Source organism: Bubalus kerabau, chromosome 9, assembly GCF_029407905.1.
Source record: "Bubalus kerabau isolate K-KA32 ecotype Philippines breed swamp buffalo chromosome 9, PCC_UOA_SB_1v2, whole genome shotgun sequence".
NCBI classification, from domain to species: domain Eukaryota; kingdom Metazoa; phylum Chordata; class Mammalia; order Artiodactyla; family Bovidae; genus Bubalus; species Bubalus kerabau.
In genome coordinates, this window is record NC_073632.1 from 108686664 (window position 1) to 108699058 (window position 12395).

The following is a 12395-nucleotide window of genomic DNA, read 5'->3' on the forward strand; positions in this document are numbered from 1 at the left end:
GAGCCAAAGCTAAGTGGCCTTGGGTTGGGCATCTTCCACAGAGATGCACAGATTGTTTAGTGCATGACCCATTCGACTGTGCTTGGAGTTCTAGTGCAGAGTAGGTACCAGTCTCTAAATGATCATTTAGTCATTTTACTGTTTTATCCACGAAATTCCTCGTGGGGAATTGAGATCAGGGGAGGTAAAGTGAACTTCCTGAGAACAGTAATGTGGAGGAGAAGCCTGTAAATTCAAGTTTTGCACAGAATCTGTGCTTTTTCCTCGGGCTATCCCAAAGGCAAGGGAGGAAAAGCTTAAAACCACTAAGATTTGTATCTTTGAAAACTGTGTTGTATTTTAATGTCTTGCACCGGAGAGAATTCAGTGCCATGGAATACTAGCTCCCCAGCTCAGGGGAGGTGACTGAGCAGAACTCACTACTCTCAGGCTGCGGATGAGAAAGGTGACAATACCAGTGTAGGGTGTTCCCAACTCCAAATTCACTGCTCCCAGCACGAGAGGTCAATAAATCCGAGACGAGGTGTGAAGACAAGGAAGGGACTCTTTTCAGGAGTGGGTTGACTAACTAAGAAGACTGCAATCTGGAGCCTCAAAATAACCATCTTGCTGGGGCCTGGATACCAGGTTCTTTTACGGATTAGAAATGGGAGGAGGTGAGGAAAAAAGTAAAAAGACTATTTAACCCTTGCACGACTTCGCTGGTGGCTCAGACAGTAAAGCATCTGCCTACAATGTGGGAGACCCGGGTTCGATCCCTGGGTCGGGAAGATCTCCTGGAGAAGGAAATGGCTACCCACTCCAGTATTCTTGCCTGGAGAATCCCATGGACAGAGGAGCCTGATACGTCGCAAAGAGTCAGACACAACTGAGTGACTTCACTTCACTTCACTTCAACCCTTGTAAACGTGCCCCAGACTGGCAAGCCTCAGGCAAGAGGATGTGTTAGCTTCAAGAAAAGGCAAAGGAACCAGAGATCAAATTGCCAACATCTAATGGATCATCGAAAAAGTAAGAGAGTTCCAGGAAAACATCTATTTCTGCTTTATTGACTATGCCAAAGCCTTTGATTGTATGGATCACAATAAACTGTGGAGAATTCTGAAAGAGATGGGAATACCAGACCACCTGACGTGCCTCTTGAGAAACCTGTATGCAGGTCAGGAAGTAACAGAACTGGACATGGAACAACAGACTGGTTCCAAATAGGAAAAGGAGTACGTCAAGGCTGTATATTGTCACCCTGCTTATTTAACTTATATGCAGAGTACATCATGAGAAACGCTGGGCTGGAGGAAGCATTGGCTGGAATCAAGATTGCTGGGAGAAATATCAATAACCTCAGATAGGCAAATGACACCACCCTTATGGCAGAAAGTGAAGAAGAACTAAAGAGCCTCTTGATGAAGGTGAAAGGGGAGAGTGAAAAAGTTGGCTTAAAGCTCAACATTCAGAAAACGAAGATCATGGCATCTGGTCCCATCACTTCATGGCAAATAGATGGGGAAACAGTAGAAACAGTGGCTGACTTTATTTTTCCGGGCTCCAAAATCACTGCAGATGGTGATTGCAGCCATGAAATTAAAAGACACTTGTTCCTTGGAAGGAAAGTTATGACTAACCTAGATAGCATATTGAAAAGCAGAGACATTACTTTGTCAACAAAAGTCCATCTAGTCAAGGCTATGGTTTTTCCAGTGGTCATGTATAGATGTGAGAGTTGGACTGTGAAGAAAGCAGAGCGCCGAAGAATTGATGCTTTTGAACTGTGGTGTTGGAGAAGACTCTTGAAAGTCCCTTGGATTGCAAGGAGATCCAATTAGTCCATGCTAAAGGAGATCAGTCCTGGGTGTTCATTGGAAGGACTGATGCTGAAGCTGAAACTCCAATACTTAGGCCACCTCATGCAAAGAGTTGACTGATTTGAAAAGACCCTGATGCTGGGAAAGATTGAGGGCAGGAGGAGAAGGGGACGACAGAGGATGAGATGGTTGGATGGCATCACCAACTCGATGGACATGGGTTTGGGTAAACTCTGGGAGTTGGTGATGGACAGGAAGGCCTGGCGTGCAGTTCATGGGGTTGCAAAGAGACACGACTGAGTGACTGAACTGAACTGAACTGAACTGTGAAAGGGAACATCTCCTGTCATGTCAACAAACAGATGACACATCTGTCTGTGACTCTGGCCTCCCCAAATGTGTATTTCTGGGCCATGAAGGTAAGCAGCAGACACGAGGAGGGCACTGAGCCATTTGCCACACAAAGAATTCAAGAAATGCCACAGTTCTCCTCAGGTGGGCAGGTCAGCTTATCTCATTGAGGCAAGCCATTATGTTATGATAAGAAAAAAATGAAATCAGCAAGGTAAGGGTTAAAGTCACAGTGCTGATCCGTGTGAATTCAAAATTAACCCTTGCTGGTTAGGAGGACACACCCTATTTTCCTTTTCTTTCCACAGTTGCTGACCAGTTTAAATGTGAATATTTCAGAAACCGTGGAAGGTCACGATCTGAGCAGGGTCAGAGGGCTCCCTCGTCAGGTGTGATTGAATTTTAACCTGGAGACAGATAATCAAAACTGTTTGCTGATCTTCTCTCTCCAAAGTTCACAGCATTTAAGCATCTGACCGTAATGAGAAGTGCTGGCAGGAAATGCCCACATCACACACAAACAGAGAAGCATTGACCTGGGAGAGGAAGGCCCCCGCCACCAGTTAATTATAGATTAAGAGCTAACGTGTGGTGATCCAGGATGCTTTATTACCAACTATTGGAGATGAAACAGTGATCCCTTCTGCTCAGAACTGCTTACTGGTTTAGTAAAACGGCTGATTACTTTTATAGACAGACTATCCCATCGTTTCTACCATTGCAAGCAGGCAGACGGGTGACAGAGGATCCCCTGTCCCCCACAGGCAGGTTGAAGGGACAGGGATCAGAAGCCACCCATAGCAAGGAGGGGTCAGCGGGGTTGGGGGAGGTTCTGTGGCCTCCAGGGTTCAGTCAGGGCCGCCCTCACACAAGGGTGGTCTGGGCTCATTCTTCTGGAAATGCAGTCTTGCTTTAGATCCGAAAGAAAGAATGCATTTGTTCCCAAGACCTCAGCTTCTCCCAGGTTAGTTCTGTGGACATTTATACCATGAATTAACCCATCCCTTACAGAGTAAGGGCTTTCCTTGTGGCTCAGTTGGTAAAGAATCTGCCTGCAATGTGGGAGACCTGGGTTCAATTCCTGGGTTGGGAAGATCCCCTGAATAAGGAAATGGCAACCCACTCCAGTACTGTTGCCTGGAAAATCCCATGGATGGAGGAGCCTGGTCTGCTACAGTTCATGGGGTCACAAATAGTCAGACTCGACTGAGCAACTTCACTTCACTTACACAGTAAAGAACAGGAGGTCATTGATCAAATCAATATCAAGCTTTAAAAGCCCACTTGCGGCTCTCTGATTGCTAAATGTTTCAACAAAGCATCTGAGGCAGAAACGTATTTAAGTATTACATTATGAACGCAGTCAATGAATCCTCTGAAACCACACAGGAAATCCTCCGGTTTCTCAGTTGGCCAGCCCTCTGTAATCATCCTGTGCTAACCGTGACAGCATATTAAAAAGCATTACTTTGCCAGAGACATTACTTTGCCAACAAAGCTCTGCATAGTCAAAGCTATGGTTTTTCCAGTACTCATGTATGGATATGAGAGTTGGACTACAAAGAAAGCTGAGCACCGAAGAATCGATGCTTTTGAGCTGTGGTGTTGGAGAAGACTCTTGAGAGTCCCTTGAACTGTGCGGAGATCCAACCAGTCCATCCTAAAGGAAATCAACCCTTAATATTCATTGGAAGGACTGACGGTGAAGCTGAAGCTCCAATACTTTGGCCACCTGATGCGGAGAACCTATTCATCGGAAAAGACCCTGATTGATGCTGGGAAAGATTGAAGGCTGGAGAAGGGGATGACAGAAGACGAGATGGTTGGATGGCATCACCGACTCGACGGACATGAATTTGAGCAAGCTCCGGGAGTTGGTGATGGACAGGAAGGCCTGGCGTGCTGCAGTTCATGGGGTCGCAAAGAGTCGGACACTGAGCTGCTGGCCTGAAACCGCGCCCGCAGGTGTTCCTGGAGAGGTGCTGTTCTGCGTTTCGGCTCTAGGTGGGGCCGGAGCACACCCTACGGCTCGACCGACCGACCTGGGACTCCTGTTAATCCAGCTCCGTCTGCGCGTCCTCCAGCGACCCTGCGTCCAGAAAGCTCACCGTCCGCTCCTGTCACTTTGCCAGGACTGCAGAGACACACGACGTCCCCCCGAAGGTGCTGCGTGCAGAGGAGTCAGACAACGGAGCGCTCGGGCGCGGAGATCGGAGGAGAAGCGGAGAGGAGGGAGGGGCCGGAGGACCCCAGGCCGAAATGCCTGCAGCGGCGGGGTGCGGGGGTGTGGGGGGAGAGCCTCGGGCGGTCAGGAAGGACCGGCTGGGAAAGGTAAACTGCGCGGAAAGAACATTTTCCGTTACCGCGTCGTCAGCTATCAGAATTTATGGCGCAAAGATGAACCAAGTGAGCCGACTTCTTAAACATCTTTGGGGCCTCGCCGCCCTGCAGGCGAGAAACAGAGATGCGTTTGGGAACCTGGGCGGTAAATGGAGACTACCCGCCAGCCCGAGGGGGAGATGCAGACACTTGGGGGTGCCGGGAGCTCCGGGAGAGCGGGGCCCTCAGCCCGCAGAGGGCTGTTGGAAGAGTTCAGAGGCGATTGCGGGGTTCCGTTGGAGAGGACAGCTCTGCTGCCGTGTTGGAGACAGTGACGCGGTGGAATAAGCGTCAGGACGGGCCTCGCCAGCCCACACACTGAAAGGGGGCCGGGCTCTCACCCCCGTGCCGCCCGCTCCTATCACGGGGCAGGAAGGCTTCCTCCACTGAATGCTCAGAGCGCCTGCTGTGCGCTGTCCTGCGCACCCTGCAGCTTTGAATAAGAGATTAGTTCAGTCAGTTCAGTCGCTCAGTCGAGTCCGACTCTTTGCGACCCCATGGACTGCAGCACGCCAGGCCTCCCTGTCCATCACCAACTCCTGGAGTTTGCTCAGACTCACGCCCATTGACTTGGTGATGCCATCCAACCATCTCATCCTCTGTCGTCCCCTTCTCCTCCTGCCCTCCATCTTTCCCAGCATCAGGGTCTTTTCCAATGAGTTGGTTTTTCTCATCAGGTGGCCAAAGGATTGGAGTTTCAGCTTCAGCATCAGTCCTTCCAATGAACACCCAGGACTGATCTCCTTTAGAATGGACTGGTTGGATCTCCTTGCAGTCCAAGGGACTCTCAAGAGTCTTCTCCAACACCACAGTTCAAAAGCATCAATTCTTGGGCGCTCAGCTTTCTTTATACCAGCTGAGCCACAAGGGAATCCCAAATAAAAGATCGCACACTCTCAATTAACATTCTGGCTAAATACTAACACAAAATGGCTTTTAAAAATAGACTTATTTAATAATATTTTTAGCTATGCAATTAATGCATCACACTATAAGGATTTCTCTCAGTCTGTGTTGAATCCAATATTGACATATTCCAGTGAACCGAATTCCATAAGCATATTTCATATGCCTTTTTGAATGTGTTCTTTTAAACTTTCATAAATTCAGTCAAGACCCCGTGCCTTTCTGGGGGGTCCACCCCACCCCTCTGATGGGTCTTCTGCTCCACCCCCACCCGTCTCTTCATCCCCCTCTTCCCCGCATCCCCCCAGGGAATATTTCTATACAGAAACACACATACTCTTGTTTTTCCAATCTTAAAAGTATATTAAAGCAAAGTTTTGCTGTGATTCCTCACCTCTCTGAGGCAAAGACACCCCCACATGTATTAAGGGAACAGATTGTAGCCAGAGAGCATCGCTGGGTGTGGGACAGTGGACCCCCTTGCCCAGGGCAGACTAACACAGCCAGCTTCCAGCCAAGGTCTCCTGTAACCAGGGGCTGAGGCCCAGTCCCGTCTCCATGTCCCATGTACCTCATACCTCCTCACATGAAGCCCCGTCTCTGCCCTAAGGGTGCTTTTCCACAGTATCACTTTATTTTTAAGTGGTACTTGAGGACAAAGTAACCACAAGACCCCAAAACGTTGGAAGATGGGTGTGCTGTGCACCTTAAACCTCAGTTCAGTTCAGTCGCTCAGTCGTGTCCAACTCTTTGTGACCCCATGGACTGTAGCACATCAGGCCTCCCTGTCCATCTCCAACTCCCAAAGTTTACCCAAACTCATGTCCATTGAGTCGGTGATGCCATCCAACCATCTCATCCTCTGTCGTCCCCTTCTTCTCCTGCCTTCAATCTTTCCCAGCATCAGGGTCTTTTCAAATGAGACAGCTCTTTGCATCAGGATAGCATATTAAAAAGCAGAGACATTACTTTGCCAACAAAGGTCCATCTAGTCAAGGCTATGGTTTTTCCAGTGGTCATGTATAGATGTGAGAGTTGGACTGTAAAGAAAGCAGAGCGCCGAAGAATTGATGCTTTTGAACAGTGGTGTTGGAGAAGACTCTTGAGAGTCCCTTGGACAGCAAGGAGATCCAACCAGTTCATCCTAAAGGAAAACAGTCCTGGGTGTTCATTGGAAGGACTGATGTTGAAGCTGAAACTCCAATATTTTGACCGCCTTAAACCTGCTACTGCTAAGTCACTTCAATTGTGTCCGACCCCATAGACGGCAGCCCACCAGGCTCCCCCGTCCCTGGGATTCTTCAGGCAAGAACACTGGAGTGGGTTGCCATTTCCTTCTCCAGTGCATGAAAGTGAAAAGTGAAAGGGAAGTCGCTCAGTCATGTCCGACCCTCAGCGACCCCATGGACTGCAGCCTTCCAGGCTCCTCCATCCATGGGATTTTCCAGGCAGGAGTACTGGAGTGGGGTGCCATTGCCTTCTCCGACCTTAAACCTACATGGTGCTAAATGTCCATCATATCCCAGTATAACTGAAAGAAATTTATTTTTAGAAGTGAGTGATGAACAAAGGCTGGTGCAGTCCTCCTCACCTCACATCACAGATCCCTGCCTCCCTCTCCCACTTAGAAGGACCCCCGCCACCCACCCCCACATTCTGGGTCCCTGGCCAGCAAAGACCACACCATCCTGCTAAGGTCAGTGGCCCAGAAGCTTCCTTCTGCCCACAGCCTCACTTTCTGGGAATCTGTCCCAGAGGGAGGTAACGCTTGGCCTGAGACCCCACATGTGGCCCCCAGAGCCAAAGGAAGAGGCTTCTGGCTTCAGGAGCAGAGCGGAGTGGGGGTGGGGATGAGGCTCCCTCTAGGCAGACGTGGAGCCTGGCTCCCGAATCCAACAGTAAGGCAGGAGTCAGAGCAGGGGCTGGGGAAGGTTGCTGCTCTGGGAGTGTGATGGCTTTGTTTGATTTTGTAGGATGGGAGAGATGGGAGCGTGGTTAAGGAACAGCCCGAGCAGAAGGGAAGATTGAAAACCTACTGATTGGGGTTCATTTGACTCCATGATACTGTAGACGTCTGAAAGGTCCATGGACCCTCCAAAGGGACGCAGGCTAGGGAAAGACAGTCCCTGTCGCTGCAGGAAGCAAGCCGTCGGACGTTTCCATACACAGCCTGTTTCTTACTCACCCTTTGCATCGCTGGTGTTTCATTGGGGTAAAGAGCTGCCTACCTTGAAAAACAGTCATGGCCAGCCTGAGGGTCCCTGAACACAAACCCAGAGCGGGTGCTGGTTGCCCCTCTGGGAACTGGCAGCTCTTTTCTGTTTGATGAGCCTGTGAACCTGCAGGGTGGTCTCCGTGTTTCAGAGCAGGAAGGCCTCCCACTCAGCAAGGCAATTGGGCATCAGTGTGCAGAAGGGAGAGCTCTGCCTTCTGTCTCTCCAGTGGGCATTTTCCCAGCGAGGTAGCAGAGGGAGGTGGGGGGACACGGTTAATCTCATAAGAAATCAAGCCAGAGTTTACGGCAATAGAGGGAAAATTATGTCTAAGTGATACTTTAAAGATGAGATGGAGTCTGGCTCCAGGTACGCCTGTGCATCCAGCGACCCAGGTTGTCACCTGCCTGCCTGTAGGATGCAGAGCCCTGGGCTCCCGGCCGCGATGGGCCCTGGACCACCCCCCACCCCTGTTCGCTGCCTTCTCTGCCCTGTACAAGAGGCAGACAGTCTGAGACGATGCTGAGGAGAATTGAGGCTCACGCCTGGAGGAGCGGGGGTGTCTCCACCCATTCTTTCCTTCCAGCAGCCCCTACAGTTAGTTCATCACAGACTTTCTTTTCCTTAAGGCACCACTCTGACTATGCAGTGTGCTTTGAGAAATGCTAAATGAACTTCTTTTGCAAAGCGTCTTTATCATTAAGTGGCCTGGCACCTACAGCTGCTTCTCTGTTTTCGGTGCCAGGGGTGGGGGGTATTGCAGAGTGATTTACAGTCTAGAATATGTGCTCTGCATTCTCCAGTTCTGGGGGAGGTTCGTGATGCCGGCAGACAGCTGACCTTGTTTAGAGTGACTCTCCTTTCTTGTTTGTTTTGGAGACTCATTTCGTTGGAGGAAGTGTGCTCAGGGGAGAAGAAAAGCAAAGAGCTTTTTGGGGGCGTGGAGAGTAGAACAGGAAGAAAAAGAGGGTCCACAGCTTGAAGATGTGGGTGGGGTTTCTCCAGGGGCACCTCGGCCGTCATAACATCCAGAGATCAGTCATCAGGGAGGACCCCCAGATGTCCAGGGTGGACCCCATCTCAGGACGTGGCACCAATCCTGTGTTCACTCGAGCTGCCCTGGACAAGGTCACACATCAGGACCTGGGGTGGGGCCCGCAGAAAGGCCGCCCTGCACCCAGACCCGGGGGCTCTCACGTGACCTTGAGGAGGTCACCATGATAAATGGGGCGAAGCGCCCACCAGCTGGCAGGAAGAGTGATAAGTCCGACCTGAGTTTTGAAAATTATCATTTTTCTACACCTGTACTGTTGGGTCAATTCATGCCCACTAAATGTACCATGTAATACTTCTTTAAAACAAAAAAAGTAAAGAACAGTAGAATGAACAACTGCTGCTAAGCTGCTAAGTCGCTTCAGTAGTGTCTGACTCTGTGCGACCCCATAGACAGCCTCCTACAAGGCTCCTCTGTCCCTGGGATTCTCCAGGCAAGAACACTGGAGTGGGTTGCCATTTCCTTCTCCGATGCATGAAAGTAAAAAGTGAAAGTGAAGCCGCTCAGTCGTGTCCGACTCTTAGCGACCCCATGGACTGCAGCCTACCAGGCTCCTCCATCCATGGGAGTTTCCAGGCAAGAGTACTGGAGTGGGGTGCCATTGCCTTCTCCGAACTACACAGATTCAAACATTCACATTTTGGCTCATTCATTTTGTCTCTCCATCCTTTTTGCTGAAACTTCTGAGAATCAGTATTAGACATCAGGAGTCTTTAGCCCTGAATACCTGGGCTTGGGTCTCCTGATATAAAGGAGAATTGTCCATAACCCAGACCACTCTTTAACACCAAAGAAAAGTCAGTCCTTCTTACTACCTGCTGATACCTAGCCCGATGTTCAGGTTTTCCTAATAATCCACAAAATCTCATTCATAGGAGTATTTTCAAACAAGAATCCATACATTTATCTGCTACCCTTTTCTTTAAAAAGCTTTGATGCATAATTTTCATAGTGTACTGGTCACCCATTTAACATGTACAATTTGATGATTTCTAGTTTAGACACAGAGTTGTGCATTTTTCACTAAAATAGTCACACCTTTCCATTTTTCTCGTGACAGTGACATTTTGAGAAGACCAGGCCAGTTGTCTGACGCACCGTCACTTTGGGGTCTTGCCCTGTTACGTCTATTCTGCTGCAGTGGTACCAGCCTGTCTGCCTCAGATCATCTATAAAGTGGAGGGGATCGAAGGCCTGTGTGCAGTGAAGACAGCTTGCTGAGAGTCCTTCATGGGTGCTTGCCGGGGTCCAGCCCTGGTGGATCCAGGGAATTCGAAGCAAGGACGGTGTCGGCGAACTGGATACAATAGTTTTAATTAAATATTAATTAGAGATATAAAGAGTAATAGAATAAGGATAGCTCAGCAGGAAAATTCAGTGGAGAAAAGAGGCTGAATAACTTGGTTTACGTGGAAAGCTAATAAAATTCCAAGGCAAGGAATTTACGTCACCTACGTAGGCCGCAGGTGTCCTCCCGTTCTCCCGAAGGAGAGGAGACACTAAGGCCTCCCTGGTCGGATCTTAGAAGCCCAGGCATAATTAGTAGGCTTGACGAGCCTCCACGTTCCAGATGGGAATTCAGCCAGAAGGTGAGAGAAAGAACGACATGGGGAGACCAAGTTTTGGTGAACAAGGCCCGCACTTTATTTTCCAAAGTAGTTTTTATACCTTAAGTTGTGCGTAGAGGATAATGCGGGAAGGCGTAGAGTCATGCAGTGAGCCAGGCTTTCTTCTTGCAAACTTATCATATGCAAAAGTTTAGGTGAATTACATCATCTTCTGGCCCGGAGGCCTGTCAACATTTTAAGATCCTTTTTTCAGAAAACTTATTTTTCTCTAAAGGTGATTATTCTAAAGTCAGGCGCCACCCACCGAGAGCATTAGATAAAGTTGCATTCCTATAGGGCAAAGGTGTGGTGGGCTATAACAAGAAAAGAATTAACTCAAGGGTCCAAGGTTACAAACATTAAAGCCACTACTTACATTCCTATACACCAATTATATCAATCAATACACTGCCAGGGACACAGTAGGTAAGGGATATGGAAACTTAGCAACAAACATTGGCCCAACAAGTGAAAAACCCTTCACCAATACAGTTTCTAATCAATCTTTTAACTGCTCAAAGGAATCTGTATTTAGACAGTTTAGAACATCTCATGCCTCTCACTGTTGGGAGGCTCTGAACAATCACATGTGGCCGGAAGAAGCTGTTCAGGCAGGCTAGAGGACTTCCAAAGGAGTTTGTAGGTTGAAACATTCTTGTCACGCCCAGGAACTTTATCAACTGGAGGTGTAAGTTAACTTTTTCAGAGAGAGGTGGTGGGGGACAGCCCCCCGTAAAGTCAGAGGTGTAGGTGAGAGCACAAAGCAGTAAAGTAGGCAGACTCTGGTTTCGGGGGAAGGTGCTTGAGAATTTCCAGGGGGACTCCTGAGGCTTGATCCCGCCTTTGCGTATGCCGAGCCTCCTTCCTCATGACCTTTGCCAGGGGCGGAGTGCCTCACGCTGGCTCCCGGCAGGTGCTGATCACTGCCTCCCACGGTTAGTAAGGTAAAATTTGATCTCGCATGGAGGGGGCAACTGCAATAGCTTGTCGCTATGGTGGTAGCTCTTCATTTTGTGGTCAGGAAGGATGCTTCGAGGTGGCACTTGGAGGTCGTGAGGACGCCCAGTTTCTATGAACCCTTCTCCTCCAGGGATATGCCTGCCTGAATCAATCAGCTCGGGGCTGGGGGTGCTTATTTCCACCATCGTGCCGTCCACGGTGATGTGACATTGTTCTGGAAACCAGGGCTTTCCCTCATCAAACAGGGATGTTTAGTCCCTCAGTCGTGTCTGACTCTGTGACCCCATGGACTGCAGCCTGCCAGGCTCCTCTGTCCATGGGATTCTCCAGGCAAGGATAGGAGGGTGGGTTGCCACGCCCTCCTCCAGGGGATCTTCCCGACCCAGGGATCAAACCCACATCTCTTGTGTCTCCTACATTGGCAGGCAGATTCTTTACCACCAGCACCACCTGGGAAGCCCTAAGCTGGAATCTGATCGCCTAAAGAGGTAAAAACTTTATTCCTTACCTCTAATGGCCTCTTCTGAAGAAAGGACTTGAGGCAGTAGTCACCTCCAAAGCTGCCTGGTGGATTTATTCCTTCTTTTTGTTTTGAGGATCACTATGGACTCAAGGATTTTTCTTTATCCAATGTGACAGAATCAATATGCATTCTCTTTCATAAGTCTTACTGAAATATAATTAACACACCCTAAGGTTTCCTCCCTTAAAGTGTCTATGTATATTCAGTCTGGTGGTTTAGGTTCATGGAATGGTGTGGACATCAACACTGTCCGCTTTGAGGACAGTTTTTCGTCATCACTGGAAGGAACCCCCTACTTTCTAGCATCACTCTCCATCTTCACCCCCAGCCCCTGGCAACTACTGATCTGTTTTTCTGTCTCTATGAATTCGCCTCCCCTGAACATTTTATATGAGTGGAATCATATTGTATGTGGCCTCTTATGACTGGCTCCTTTCACTTAGCATTGTTTTCAGGGTTTCATCCATGTTGTACAGGTATCAGCGCACCATTCCCTTTCCTGATTGAATGACATTCCGTTATGAATGAAGCACCGTTGAGTATCCACGCAGCAGTCAACATACATCGGGTTTGTTTCCACTTCTTGAATAATGCTGCTGT